The sequence below is a fragment of the Hyla sarda genome, unplaced genomic scaffold (assembly GCF_029499605.1).
Source record: "Hyla sarda isolate aHylSar1 unplaced genomic scaffold, aHylSar1.hap1 scaffold_326, whole genome shotgun sequence".
NCBI lineage: Eukaryota > Metazoa > Chordata > Amphibia > Anura > Hylidae > Hyla > Hyla sarda.
Window position 1 is genome coordinate 178616 of NW_026609999.1, and position 17409 is coordinate 196024.

General features: G+C 45.0%; 1 protein-coding gene across 5 annotated transcripts in view; it reads right to left on the reverse strand.

The window, feature by feature from the left end:
* LOC130329915 (cornifelin homolog B-like) overlaps positions 1 to 17409 on the reverse strand; it is a 131238-nt gene that overhangs the window by 52474 nt on the left and 61355 nt on the right. The gene's annotated exons all lie outside the window — the stretch shown is intronic.

The following is a 17409-nucleotide window of genomic DNA, read 5'->3' on the forward strand; positions in this document are numbered from 1 at the left end:
AGGGGGGAGTTCTGGATGTTATTAGGGGATGATTTGGTTATTAGGGGGAGCTCTGCATGTTATCAGGGGGGGGAGTTCTGGATGTTATTAGGGGATGATTTGGTTATTAGGGTGAGCTCTGCATGTTATCAGGGGGGAGTTCTGGATGTTATTAGGGGATGATTTGGTTATTAGGGGGGAGCTCTGCATGTTATCAGGGGGGAGTTCTGGATGTTATTAGGGGATGATTTGGTTATTAGGGTGAGCTCTGCATGTTATCAGGGGGGAGTTCTGGATGTTATTAGGGGATGATTTGGTTATTAGGGGGGAGCTCTGCATGTTATCAGGGGGGGGGGAGTTCTGGATGTTATTAGGGGGCTCTGGATGTTCTTGGAGGGAGTTCTGGGTGTTATTAGGGGGTGACCTGTGTTTAATTAGAGGTGAGCTCTGGATGTTATTGGGGGAGGGCTCTGGGTGTTAGGCGGGGGGGCTCTTGGTGTCATTAGGTGAAGCTCTGGATGTTATTAGAGAGGGACTTGGTGTGTTAAAAAAGGGAGCTCTGGCTGATCATGTGGTATCACAATGACATTGGCCCTCATTTACTAAGAAAATCGGGTTGTAAGTCTATGTTGCTTTCTTACCCGATTGCTTTTTTCCCTGGTATTTATTATTATGTCGCATCCTGTTTGTCGCACGTGGGTTTTGTAGGTTTTGGTTTCCAACTCCTCTGAGCTGTCGGGAAAAAATCCACAACAATTCAACAAATTCGGGTTGGAAACCTTAATAAATACGTGGGAAAGCTCAGAAATGTCGGGTAACGCCCCTTTTTCGGGTTTGGGAGAATCCACATCGGGTCCGTCGGGACAAAATGTTGCATAGTGTCGCAGACTGGCGCACGATGTCTGCGACATGGCGCAGACAAAGATGCGCCAAAAAAACCCGACAAAAGAGGTCGGGTTTAGAATAGTAAATGAGGGCCAATGTGTGTGAGACCTGTAATGATGGTAAGATCTTCAGATATGTCTTGGTCCAGTCTGGTGTCTTGTTCAGTGGTGGTCAGGTCTTCAGATATGTCTTGGTCCAGTCTGGTGTCTTGTTCAGTGGTGGTCAGGTCTTCAGATATGTCTTGGTCCAATCTGGTGTCATGTTCAGTGCTGGTCAGGTCTTCAGATATGTCTTGGCCCAGTCTGGTGTCTTGTTCAGTGGTGGTTGTGTCTTCAGATATGTCTTGGTTCAGTCTGGTGTCTTGTTCAGTGGTGGTTGTGTCTTCAGATATGTCTTGGTCCAGTCTGGTGTCTTGTTCAGCGGTGGTCAGGTCTTCAGATATGTCTTGGCCCAGTCTGGTGTCTTGTTCAGTGCTGGTCAGGTCTTCAGATATGTCTTGGTCCAATCTAGTGTCTTGTTCAGTGGTGGTCAGGTCTTCAGATATGTCTTGGTCCAATCTGGTGTCTTGTTCAGTGGTGGTTGTGTCTTCAGATATGTCTTGGTCCAGTCTGGTGTCTTGTTCAGTGGTGGTCAGGTCTTCAGATATGTCTTGGTCCAATCTGGTGTCTTGTTCAGTGCTGGTCAGGTCTTCAGATATGTCTTGGTCCAGTCTGGTGTCTTGTTCAGTGGTGGTCAGGTCTTCAGATATGTCTTGGCCCAGTCTGGTGTCTTGTTCAGCGGTGGTCAGGTCTTCAGATATGTCTTGGTCCAGTCTGGTGTCTTGTTCAGTGCTGGTCAGGTCTTCAGATATGTCTTGGTCCAGTCTGATGTCTTGTTCAGTGGTGGTCAGGTCTTCAGATATGTCTTGGTCCAGTCTGATGTCTTGTTCAGTGGTGGTTGTGTCTTCAGATATGTCTTGGTCCAGTCTGGTGTCTTGTTCAGCGGTGGTCAGGTCTTCAGATATGTCTTGGCCCAGTCTGGTGTCTTGTTCAGTGCTGGTCAGGTCTTCAGATATGTCTTGGTCCAATCTAGTGTCTTGTTCAGTGGTGGTCAGGTCTTCAGATATGTCTTGGTCCAATCTGGTGTCTTGTTCAGTGGTGGTTGTGTCTTCAGATATGTCTTGGTCCAGTCTGGTGTCTTGTTCAGCGGTGGTCAGGTCTTCAGATATGTCTTGGTCCAGTCTGGTGTCTTGTTCAGTGCTGGTCAGGTCTTCAGATATGTCTTGGTCCAATCTGGTGTCTTGTTCAGTGCTGGTCAGGTCTTCAGATATGTCTTGGTCCAGTCTGGTGTCTTGTTCAGTGGTGGTCAGGTCTTCAGATATGTCTTGGCCCAGTCTGGTGTCTTGTTCAGCGGTGGTCAGGTCTTCAGATATGTCTTGGCCCAGTCTGGTGTCTTGTTCAGTGCTGGTCAGGTCTTCAGATATGTCTTGGTCCAATCTGGTGTCTTGTTCAGTGGTGGTCAGGTCTTCAGATATGTCTTGGTCCAGTCTGATGTCTTGTTCAGTGGTGGTTGTGTCTTCAGATATGTCTTGGTCCAGTCTGGTGTCTTGTTCAGTGGTGGTTGTGTCTTCAGATATGTCTTGGTCCAGTCTGGTGTCTTGTTCAGTGGTGGTTGTGTCTTCAGATATGTCTTGGTCCAGTCTGGTGTCTTGTTCAGTGGTGGTCAGGTCTTCAGATATGTCTTGGTCCAATCTGGTGTCTTGTTCAGTGCTGGTCAGGTCTTCAGATATGTCTTGGCCCAGTCTAGTGTCTTGTTCAATGATGGTCAGGTCTTCAGATATGTCTTGGTCCAGTCTGGTGTCTTGTTCAGTGGTGGTCAGGTTTTCAGATATGTCTTGGTCCAATCTGGTGTCTTGTTCAGTGGTGGTCAGGTCTTCAGATATGTCTTGGTCCAATCTAGTGTCTTGTTCAGTGGTGGTCAGGTCTTCAGATATGTCTTGGTCCAGTCTGGTGTCTTGTTCAGTGGTGGTCAGGTCTTCAGATATGTCTTGGTCCAGTCTGGTTTCTTGTTCAGTGGTGGTTGTGTCTTCAGATATGTCTTGGTCCAGTCTGGTGTCTTGTTCAGTGGTGGTCAGGTTTTCAGATATGTCTTGGTCCAATCTGGTGTCTTGTTCAGTGGTGGTCAGGTCTTCACTTCTCTTGAGGATAAGAAGTTGCCTAATAATTCTGCACACTGCGATATGGAGGCGTTCCTCTCCTTAGGCCACACCATCCCTCATTACACAAATACACGTCACCTGATCTGTTTATACAGCTCGGAGATAGAAAATATTGATACAAATGGTGATATGGTCAGAATACTCGCCCAATAATTGTGCACAATAACAGTGTTGGTGCAGTATACACCTCCCAGTGCTCAGACCGAGGGACAGTGGCCCCTCAGCTTTTTTTTCATGTTTGGCCTTTTGTGGTATTTTTGGAGCTCCACATACCACACATTCCATGTACTCCCCCTATATATAACACACCTTCCATGGACTCCCCCCATATAACACACTTTCCATATACTTCCCCACATATAACACACCTTCCATATACTTCCCCCTATATAACACACCTTCCATGTACTACCCCATATAACACACTTTCCATGTACTCCTGCCATATAACACACTTTCCATGCCTACCATGTCCTATGTCCATATACCATGCCTACCACGTACTCACCCATATACCATGCCTACCGTGTGTTGCCCCCCTGTAAACCACACCTACCGTGTACTCACCCATATACCATGCCTACCGTGTGTTGCCCCCTGTAAACCATGCCTACCATGTACTCACCCATATAACATGTCTCCCATGTGCTGCACCATATACTGTGCCTACCCTGTAAGCCCCAATATACTGTGTACAACACTTACCATTTACCAAGCCTACCATATAGTCCCCAATATAAGATGTCTACTGTGCGCTGCCTCCCATATACGCCTACCACGTACTCTGCCATATACCATGCCTACTGTGTACTGCCCCCTATATATTACACTTACCATGTACTGCCCCCTATATATTACACCTACCATGTACTGCTCCTATATATTACACCTACCATGTACTGCCCCCTATATATTACACCTACCATGTACTGCTCCTATATATTACACCTACCATGTACTGCCCCTATATATTACACCTACCATGTACTGCCCCCTATATATTACACCTACCATGTACTGCTCCTATATATTACACCTACCATGTACTGCTCCTATATATTACACCTACCATGTACTGCTCCTATATATTACACCTACCATGTACTGCTCCTATATATTACACCTATCATGTACTGCCCCGTATATATTACACCTACCATGTACTGCTCCTATATATTACACCTACCATGTACTGCCCCGTATATATTACACCTACCATGTACTGCCCCCTATATATTACACCTACCATGTACTGCTCCTATATATTACACCTACCATGTACTGCTCCTATATATTACACCTACCATGTACTGCTCCTATATATTACACCTACCATGTACTGCCCCATATATATTACACCTACCATGTACTGCCTCGTATATATTACACCTACCATGTACTGCCCCCTATATATTACACCTACCATGTACTGCTTTGTATATATTACACCTACCATCTACGGCCTCGTATATATTACACCTACCATGTACTGCCCCCTATATATTACACCTACCATGTACTGCTCCTATATATTACACCTACCATGTACTGCCTCGTATATATTACACCTACCATGTACTGCTCCTATATATTACACCTACCATGTACTGCCCCCTATATATTACACATACCATGTACTGCTCCTATATATTACACCTACCATGTACTGCCCCTATATATTACACCTACCATGTACTGCCCCTATATATTACACCTACCATGTACTGCTCCTATATATTACACCTACCATGTACTGCTCCTATATATTACACCTACCATGTACTGCCTCGTATATATTACACCTACCATGTACTGCCCCCTATATATTACACCTACCATGTACTGCCCCTATATATTACACCTACCATGTACTGCTTTGTATATATTACACCTACCATCTACGGCCTCGTATATATTACACCTACCATGTACTGCCCCTATATATTACACCTACCATGTACTGCCCCTATATATTACACCTACCATGTACTGCCTCGTATATATTACACCTACCATGTACTGCCCTCTATATATTACACCTACCATGTACTGCCCCCTATATATTACACCTACCATGTACTGCCCCTATATATTACACCTACCATGTACTGCCCTCTATATATTACACCTACCATGTACTGCCCTCTATATATTACACCTACCATGTACTGCCCCCTATATATTACACCTACCATGTACTGCCCCATATATATTACACCTACCATGTACTGCCCCTATATATTACACCTACCATGTACTGCTCCTATATATTACACCTACCATGTACGGCCCCCTATATATTACACCTACCATGTACTGCCTCGTATATATTACACCTACCATGTACTGCCCCCTATATATTACACCTACCATGTACTGCCCCCTATATATTACACCTACCATGTACTGCCCCCTATATATTACACCTACCATGTACTGCCCCCTATATATTACACCTACCATGTACTGCCCCTATATATTACACCTACCATGTACGGCCCCCTATATATTACACCTACCATGTACTGCCTCGTATATATTACACCTACCATGTACTGCCCCCTATATATTACACCTACCATGTACTGCCCCCTATATATTACACCTACCATGCTCTTCCCCCTATATATTACACCTACCATGTACTGCCCCTATATATTACACCTACCATGTACTGCCTCGTATATATTACACCTACCATGTACTGACCCTATATATTACACCTACCATGTACGGCCCCCTATATATTACACCTACCATGTACTGCCTCGTATATATTACACCTACCATGTACTGCCCCCTATATATTACACCTACCATGTACTGCCCCCTATATATTACACCTACCATGCTCTTCCCCCTATATATTACACCTACCATGTACTGCCCCTATATATTACACCTACCATGTACTGCCTCGTATATATTACACCTACCATGTACTGACCCTATATATTACACCTACCATGTACTGCCCCTATATATTACACCTACCATGTACTGCTCCTATATATTACACCTACCATGTACTGCCCCTATATATTACACCTACCATGTACTGCCTCGTATATATTACACCTACCATGTACTGCCCCGTATATATTACACCTACCATGTACTGCCCCTATATATTACACCTACCATGTACTGCTCCTATATATTACACCTACCATGTACTGCCCCCTATATATTACACCTACCATGTACTGCTCCTATATATTACACCTACCATGTACTGCCCCTATATATTACACCTACCATGTACTGCCCCTATATATTACACCTACCATGTACTGCTCCTATATATTACACCTACCATGTACTGCCCCTATATATTACACCTACCATGTACTGCCCCTATATATTACACCTACCATGTACTGCCTCGTATATATTACACCTACCATGTACTGCTCCTATATATTACACCTACCATGTACTGCTCCTATATATTACACCTATCATGTACTGCCCCGTATATATTACACCTACCATGTACTGCTCCTATATATTACACCTACCATGTACTGCCTCGTATATATTACACCTACCATGTACTGCCCCCTATATATTACACCTACCATGTACTGCCTTGTATATATTACACCTACCATGTACGGCCTCGTATATATTACACCTACCATGTACTGCCCCCTATATATTACACCTACCATGTACTGACCCCTATATATTACACCTACCATGTACTGCCCCTATATATTACACCTACCATGTACTGCCTCGTATATATTACACCTACCATGTACTGCCCTCTATATATTACACCTACCATGTACTGCCCCCTATATATTACACCTACCATGTACTGCCCCCTATATATTACACCTACCATGTACTGCCCCTATATATTACACCTACCATGTACTGCTCCTATATATTACACCTACCATGTACGGCCTTGTATATATTACACCTACCATGTACTGCCCCCTATATACTACACCTACCATGTACTGCCTCGTATATATTACACCTACCATGTACTGCCCCCTATATATTACACCTACCATGTACTGCCCCATATATATTACACCTACCATGTACTGCCCCTATATATTACACCTACCATGTACTGCTCCTATATATTACACCTACCATGTACTGCCCTATATATATTACACCTACCATGTACTGCCTTGTATATATTACACCTACCATGTACTGCCCCCTATATATTACACCTACCATGTACTGCCTCGTATATATTACACCTACCATGTACTGCCTTGTATATATTACACCTACCATGTACTGCCTCGTATATATTACACCTACCATGTACTGCCTCGTATATATTACACCTACCATGTACTGCCTCGTATATATTACACCTACCATGTACTGCCTTGTATATATTACACCTACCATGTACTGCCCCTATATATTACACCTACCATGTACTGCCTTGTATATATTACACCTACCATGTACTGCCCCTATATATTACACCTACCATGTACTGCCCCTATATATTACACCTACCATGTACTGCCCCTATATATTACACCTACCATGTACTGCCCCTATATATTACACCTACCATGTACTGCCCCTATATATTACACCTACCATGTACTGCCCCTATATATTACACCTACCATGTACTGCTCCTATATATTACACCTACCATGTACGGCCTTGTATATATTACACCTACCATGTACTGCCCCCTATATACTACACCTACCATGTACTGCCTCGTATATATTACACCTACCATGTACTGCCCCCTATATATTACACCTACCATGTACTGCCCCATATATATTACACCTACCATGTACTGCCCCTATATATTACACCTACCATGTACTGCTCCTATATATTACACCTACCATGTACTGCCCTATATATATTACACCTACCATGTACTGCCTTGTATATATTACACCTACCATGTACTGCCCCCTATATATTACACCTACCATGTACTGCCTCGTATATATTACACCTACCATGTACTGCCTTGTATATATTACACCTACCATGTACTGCCTCGTATATATTACACCTACCATGTACTGCCTTGTATATATTACACCTACCATGTACTGCCTCGTATATATTACACCTACCATGTACTGCCTTGTATATATTACACCTACCATGTACTGCCCCTATATATTACACCTACCATGTACTGCCTTGTATATATTACACCTACCATGTACTGCCCCTATATATTACACCTACCATGTACTGCCCCTATATATTACACCTACCATGTACTGCCCCTATATATTACACCTACCATGTACTGCCTCGTATATATTACACCTACCATGTACTGACCCTATATATTACACCTATCATGTACTGCCCCGTATATATTACACCTACCATGTACTGACCCTATATATTACACCTATCATGTACTGCCCCCTATATATTACACCTACTATGTACTGCCCCGTATATATTACACCTACCATGTACTGCCTCGTATATATTACACCTACCATGTACGGCCTCGTATATATTACACCTACCATGTACGGCCTCGTATATATTACACCTACCATGTACTGACCCCTATATATTACACCTACCATGTACTGCCCCTATATATTACACCTACCATGTACTGCCCCCTATATATTACACCTACCATGTACTGCCCCTATATATTACACCTACCATGTACTGCCCCTATATATTACACCTACCATGTACTGCCTCGTATATATTACACCTACCATGTACTGCTCCTATATATTACACCTACCATGTACTGACCCCTATATATTACACCTACCATGTACTGCTTTGTATATATTACACCTACCATCTACGGCCTCGTATATATTACACCTACCATGTACTGCCCCCTATATATTACACCTACCATGTACTGCCCCCTATATATTACACCTACCATGTACTGCCCCCTATATATTACACCTACCATGTACTGCCCCCTATATATTACACCTACCATGTACTGCTCCTATATATTACACCTACCATGTACTGCCCCCTATATATTACACCTACCATGTACTGCTCCTATATATTACACCTACCATGTACTGCCCCTATATATTACACCTACCATGTACTGCCCCTATATATTACACCTACCATGTACTGCCCCCTATATATTACACCTACCATGTACTGCTCCTATATATTACACCTACCATGTACTGCTCCTATATATTACACCTACCATGTACTGCTCCTATATATTACACCTACCATGTACTGCTCCTATATATTACACCTACCATGTACTGCCCCTATATATTACACCTACCATGTACTGCTCCTATATATTACACCTACCATGTACTGCCTTGTATATATTACACCTACCATGTACTGCCCCCTATATATTACACCTACCATGTACTGCCTTGTATATATTACACCTACCATGTACTGCTCCTATATATTACACCTACCATGTACTGCTCCTATATATTATACCTACCATGTACTGCTCCTATATATTACACCTACCATGTACTGCTCCTATATATTACACCTACCATGTACTGCTCCTATATATTACACCTACCATGTACTGCCCCCTATATATTACACCTACCATGTACTGACCCTATATATTACACCTACCATGTACTGCTCCTATATATTACACCTACCATGTACTGCCCCCTATATATTACACCTACCATGTACTGCTCCTATATATTACACCTACCATGTACTGCCCCTATATATTACACCTACCATGTACTGCCCCCTATATATTACACCTACCATGTACTGCCCCCTATATATTACACCTACCATGTACTGCCCCTATATATTACACCTACCATGTACTGCCCCTATATATTACACCTATCATGTACTGCCCCGTATATATTACACCTACCATGTACTGCCTTGTATATATTACACCTACCATGTACTGCCTCGTATATATTACACCTACCATGTACTGCCCCTATATATTACACCTACCATGTACTGCTCCTATATATTACACCTACCATGTACTGCTCCTATATATTACACCTACCATGTACTGCCCCTATATATTACACCTACCATGTACTGACCCTATATATTACACCTACCATGTACTGCTCCTATATATTACACCTACCATGTACTGCCTCGTATATATTACACCTACCATGTACTGCCTCGTATATATTACACCTACCATGTACTGCTCCTATATATTACACCTACCATGTACTGCTCCTATATATTACACCTACCATGTACTGCTCCTATATATTACACCTACCATGTACTGCCCCGTATATATTACACCTACCATGTACTGCCCCCTATATATTACACCTACCATGTACTGCCCCCTATATATTACACCTACCATGTACTGCCTCGTATATATTACACCTACCATGTACTGCCTCGTATATATTACACCTACCATGTACTGCCTCGTATATATTACACCTACCATGTACTGCCTCGTATATATTACACCTACCATGTACTGCCCCTATATATTACACCTACCATGTACTGCTCCTATATATTACACCTACCATGTACTGCTCCTATATATTACACCTACCATGTACTGCCTCGTATATATTACACCTACCATGTACGGCCTTGTATATATTACACCTACCATGTACTGCCTTGTATATATTACACCTACCATGTACTGCCCCCTATATATTACACCTACCATGTACTGCCCCCTATATATTACACCTACCATGTACTGCTCCTATATATTACACCTATCATGTACTGCCTTGTATATATTACACCTACCATGTACTGCCCCCTATATATTACACCTACCATGTACTGCCTCGTATATATTACACCTACCATGTTCTGCCCCATATATATTACACCTACCATGTACTGCCTTGTATATATTACACCTACCATGTACTGCCCCCTATATATTACACCTACCATGTACTGCCCCCTATATATTACACCTACCATGTACTGCCCCCTATATATTACACCTACCATGTACTGCCCCCTATATATTACACCTACCATGTACTGCCCCTATATATTACACCTACCATGTACTGCTCCTGTCACGATGCCGGCTGGCAGGAGGTGGATCCTCTGTGCCAGAGAGGGATGGCGAGGACCGTGCTAGTGGACCGGTTCTAAGACACTACTGGTTTTCACCAGAGCCCGCCGCAAAGCGGGATGGTCTTGCTGCGGCGGTAGTGACCAGGTCGTATCCACTAGCAACGGCACCTCTCTGGCTGCTGAAGATAGGCGAGGTACAAGGGAGTAGGCAGAAGCAAAGTCGGACGTAGCAGAAGGTCGGGGGCAGGCGGCAAGGTTCGTAGTCAGGGGAGATAGCAATAGTTCTGGTACACAGGGTATAAACACACAAAGAACGCTTTCACTGGCACTAAGGCAACAAGATCCGGCAAGGGAGTGCATGGGAGGAGACTAGATATAAGCAGGGAACAGGTGGGAACCAATTAAGCTAATTGGGCCAGGCACCAATCATTGGTGCACTGGCCCTTTAAGTCTCAGGGAGCTGGCGCGCGCGCGCCCTAGAGAGCGGAGCCGCGCGCGCCAGCACATGACCGCAGGAGACGGGAACGGGTAAGTGACCTGGGATGCGACTCGCAAGCGGGCGCGTCCCGCTGTGCGAATCGCATCCCCAACGGCCATGGCAGAGCAGCGCTCCCGGTCAGCGCTGACCGGGGAGCTGCAGGAAGAAGGGCGCCGTGAGCGCTCCGGGGAGGAGCGGGGACCCGGAGCGCTAGGCGTAACAGTACCCCCCCCCTTAGGTCTCCCCTTCTCTTTATCGGGAAACTGCCTCCCCTGGGATGAGGACACCGGGAAAGGATGGGGGGATTCCTCAACGGCAGGCAGAACCGCAGGAGTAGGAATGGGGAGAGAGGGCAGAGGGCGGGACCTGGCACGGGGCAGTGTGACACCAGGACGAGGGCCATGAGGGGACACAGAAGCTTGCCTGATGGAACTGGGAGGGGGGGAGGGGCATTTCCTGTGGCAGGCAGAGTCCTTAATGACCTTAGGGGGACCAGATACAGGAGGAACCACAGAGTTACGGCAAGGGTTACTGGGAACCGGTTTTAGACAGTTCTTGGAACAAGAGGACCCCCAACTCTTGATCTCCCCAGTGGACCAATCCAGGGTTGGGGAATGAAGTTGAAGCCAGGGAAGTCCAAGGAGAATTTCCGAGGTGCAATTGGGGAGGACCAAAAGTTCAATCCTCTCGTGGTGAGATCCGATGCTCATAAGAAGGGGCTCCGTGCGGAAACGTATGGTACAGTCCACCCTGGCTCCGTTGACCGCGGAAATGTGGAGTGGCTTGACAAGACGGGTCACCGGAATCCGGAATTTATTCACAAAGGAGTCCCGAATAAAGTTCCCAGAAGCTCCAGAGTCCAGGCAGGCCACGGCTGAGAGGGGAGAGCTGGCTGAAGTGGAAATCCGAACAGGTACCGTGAGACGTGGAGAAGCAGACTTGGCATCAAGAGACGCCACACCCACGAGAGCTGAGTGCGAGCGTGCGTTTCCCAGACGTGGAGGACGGATTGGGCAATCCACCAGAAAATGTTCAGTACTGGCACAGTACAAACAAAGATTCTCTTCCTTACGGCGATTCCTCTCTTCCAGGGTCAGGCGAGACCGATCCACTTGCATGGCCTCCTCGGCGGGAGGCCTAGGCGCAGATTGCAGTGGAGACTGTGGGAGAGGTGTCCAGAGATCTAAGTCCTTTTCCTGGCGGAGCTCTTGATGCCTCTCAGAAAAACGCATGTCAATGCGAGTGGCTAGATGAATGAGTTCATGCAGGTTAGCAGGAGTCTCTCGTGCGGCCAGAACATCCTTAATGTTGCTGGATAGGCCTTTTTTAAAGGTCGCGCAGAGAGCCTCATTATTCCAGGATAGTTCAGAAGCAAGAGTACGGAATTGTATGGCGTACTCGCCAACGGAGGAATTACCCTGGACCAGGTTCAGCAGGGCAGTCTCAGCAGAAGAGGCTCGGGCAGGTTCCTCAAAGACACTTCGAATTTCCGAGAAGAAGGAGTGTACAGAGGCAGTGACAGGGTCATCGCGGTCCCAGAGCGGTGTGGCCCATGACAGGGCTTTTCCAGACAGAAGGCTGACTACGAAAGCCACCTTAGACCTTTCAGTAGGAAACTGATCCGACATCATCTCCAGATGCAGGGAACATTGGGAAAGGAAGTCACGGCAAAACTTAGAGTCCCCATTAAATTTGTCCGGCAAAGACAGGCGGAGGCTAGGAGTGGCCACTCGCTGCGGAAGAGGTGCAGGAGCTGGCGGAGGAGATGGTTGCTGCTGCTGTAGCTGAGACTGAATCTGCTGTAGCTGCGACTGGAGTTGCTGAGTCATGGTGGTCAAGTACGACAGCTGGTGATCTTGTTGGGCAATCTGTCGGGCTTGCTGGGCGACCAGTGTGGGGAGGTCGGCGACAACAGGCAGAGGAACTTCAGCGGGATCCATGGCCGGATCTACTGTCACGATGCCGGCTGGCAGGAGGTGGATCCTCTGTGCCAGAGAGGGATGGCGAGGACCGTGCTAGTGGACCGGTTCTAAGACACTACTGGTTTTCACCAGAGCCCGCCGCAAAGCGGGATGGTCTTGCTGCGGCGGTAGTGACCAGGTCGTATCCACTAGCAACGGCACCTCTCTGGCTGCTGAAGATAGGCGAGGTACAAGGGAGTAGGCAGAAGCAAAGTCGGACGTAGCAGAAGGTCGGGGGCAGGCGGCAAGGTTCGTAGTCAGGGGAGATAGCAATAGTTCTGGTACACAGGGTATAAACACACAAAGAACGCTTTCACTGGCACTAAGGCAACAAGATCCGGCAAGGGAGTGCATGGGAGGAGACTAGATATAAGCAGGGAACAGGTGGGAACCAATTAAGCTAATTGGGCCAGGCACCAATCATTGGTGCACTGGCCCTTTAAGTCTCAGGGAGCTGGCGCGCGCGCGCCCTAGAGAGCGGAGCCGCGCGCGCCAGCACATGACCGCAGGAGACGGGAACGGGTAAGTGACCTGGGATGCGACTCGCAAGCGGGCGCGTCCCGCTGTGCGAATCGCATCCCCAACGGCCATGGCAGAGCAGCGCTCCCGGTCAGCGCTGACCGGGGAGCTGCAGGAAGAAGGGCGCCGTGAGCGCTCCGGGGAGGAGCGGGGACCCGGAGCGCTAGGCGTAACAGCTCCTATATATTACACCTACCATGTACTGCTCCTATATATTACACCTACCATGTACTGCTCCTATATATTACACCTACCATGTACTGACCCCTATATATTACACCTACCATGTACTGACCCCTATATATTACACCTACCATGTACTGCCCCGTATATATTACACCTACCATGTACTGCCCCGTATATATTACACCTACCATGTACTGCTCCTATATATTACACCTACCATGTACGGCCTCGTATATATTACACCTACCATGTACTGCCCCTATATATTACACCTACCATGTACTGCCCCTATATATTACACCTACCATGTACTGCTCCTATATATTACACCTACCATGTACTGCCCCCTATATATTACACCTACCATGTACTGCCCCCTATATATTACACCTACCATGTACTGCTCCTATATGTTACACCTACCATGTACTGCCTCGTATATATTACACCTACCATGTACTGCTCCTATATATTACACCTACCATGTACTGCTCCTATATATTACACCTACCATGTACTGCCTCGTATATATTACACCTACCATGTACTGCCCCTATATATTACACCTACCATGTACTGCCCCCTATATATTACACCTACCATGTACTGCCCCCTATATATTACACCTACCATGTACTGCTCCTATATGTTACACCTACCATGTACTGCCTCGTATATATTACACCTACCATGTACTGCTCCTATATATTACACCTACCATGTACTGCTCCTATATATTACACCTACCATGTACTGCTCCTATATATTACACCTACCATGTACTGCCCCGTATATATTACACCTACCATGTACTGCTCCTATATATTACACCTACCATGTACTGCTCCTATATATTACACCTACCATGTACTGCTCCTATATATTACACCTACCATGTACTGCCCCCTATATATTACACCTACCATGTACTGCTCCTATATATTACACCTACCATGTACTGCTCCTATATATTACACCTACCATGTACTGCCCCCTATATATTACACCTACCATGTACTGCCTTGTATATATTACACCTACCATGTTCTGCCCCATATATATTACACCTACCATGTACTGCCCCATATATATTACACCTACCATGTACTGCCCCTATATATTACACCTACCATGTACTGCCCCATATATATTACACCTACCATGTACTGCCCCATATATATTACACCTACCATGTACTGCCTCGTATATATTACACCTACCATGTACTGCCTTGTATATATTACACCTACCATGTACTGCCCCATATATATTACACCTACCATGTACTGCCTCGTATATATTACACCTACCATGTACTGCCTTGTATATATTACACCTACCATGTTCTGCCCCATATATATTACACCTACCATGTACTGCCTTGTATATATTACACCTACCATGTTCTGCCCCATATATATTACACCTACCATGTACTGCTCCTATATATTACACCTACCATGTACTGCCCCCTATATATTACACCTACCATGTACTGCCTTGTATATATTACACCTACCATGTTCTGCCCCATATATATTACACCTACCATGTACTGCTCCTATATATTACACCTACCATGTACTGCCCCCTATATATTACACCTACCATGTACTGCCTCGTATATATTACACCTACCATGTACTGCCCCTATATATTACACCTACCATGTACTGTCCCTATATATTACACCTACCATGTATTGCTCCTATATATTACACCTACCATGTACTGCCCCTATATATTACACCTACCATGTACTGCCTTGTATATATTACACCTACCATGTACTGCCTCGTATATATTACACCTACCATGTACTGCCCCTATATATTACACCTACCATGTACTGCCTTGTATATATTACACCTACCATGTACTGCCCCTATATATTACACCTACCATGTACTGCCTCGTATATTTTACACCTACCATGTACTGCCTCGTATATATTACACCTACCATGTACTGTCCCTATATATTACACCTACCATGTACTGCCCCATATATATTACACCTACCATGTACTGCCTCGTATATATTACACCTACCATGTTCTTCCCCATATATATTACACCTACCATGTACTGCCCCGTATATATTACACCTACCATGTACTGCCTTGTATATATTACACCTACCATGTACTGCCCCTATATATTACACCTACCATGTACTGCCTTGTATATATTACACCTACCATGTACTGCCCCTATATATTACACCTACCATGTACTGCCTCGTATATATTACACCTACCATGTACTGCCTCGTATATATTACACCTACCATGTACTGTCCCTATATATTACACCTACCATGTACTGCCCCATATATATTACACCTACCATGTACTGCCTCGTATATATTACACCTACCATGTTCTTCCCCATATATATTACACCTACCATGTACTGCCCCGTATATATTACACCTACCATGTACTGCCTCGTATATATTACACCTACCATGTTCTTCCCCATATATATTACACCTACCATGTACTGCCCCCTATATATTACACCTACCATGTACTGCCTTGTATATATTACACCTACCATGTACTGCCCCTATATATTACACCTACCATGTACTGCCCCCTATATATTACACCTACCATGTACTGCCCCCTATATATTACACCTACCATGTACTGCCCCTATATATTACACCTACCATGTACTGCCCCTATATATTACACCTACCATGTACTGCCTTGTATATATTACACCTACCATGTACTGCCCCCTATATATTACACCTACCATGTACTGCCCCTATATATTACACCTACCATGTACTGCCCCTATATATTACACCTACCATGTACTGCCTTGTATATATTACACCTACCATGTACTGCCCCCTATATATTACACCTACCATGTACTGCCCCCTATATATTACACCTACCATGTACTGCCCCTATATATTACACCTACCATGTACTGCCCCTATATATTACACCTACCATGTACTGCCTTGTATATATTACACCTACCATGTACTGCTCCTATATATTACACCTACCATGTACTGCCCCGTATATATTACACCTACCATGTACTGCCTTGTATATATTACACCTACCATGTTCTGCCCCATATACCACGTATACTGAGTTGTGCAGCATAGCCTACAGCAGTCCCTTTTATAACACACCCACA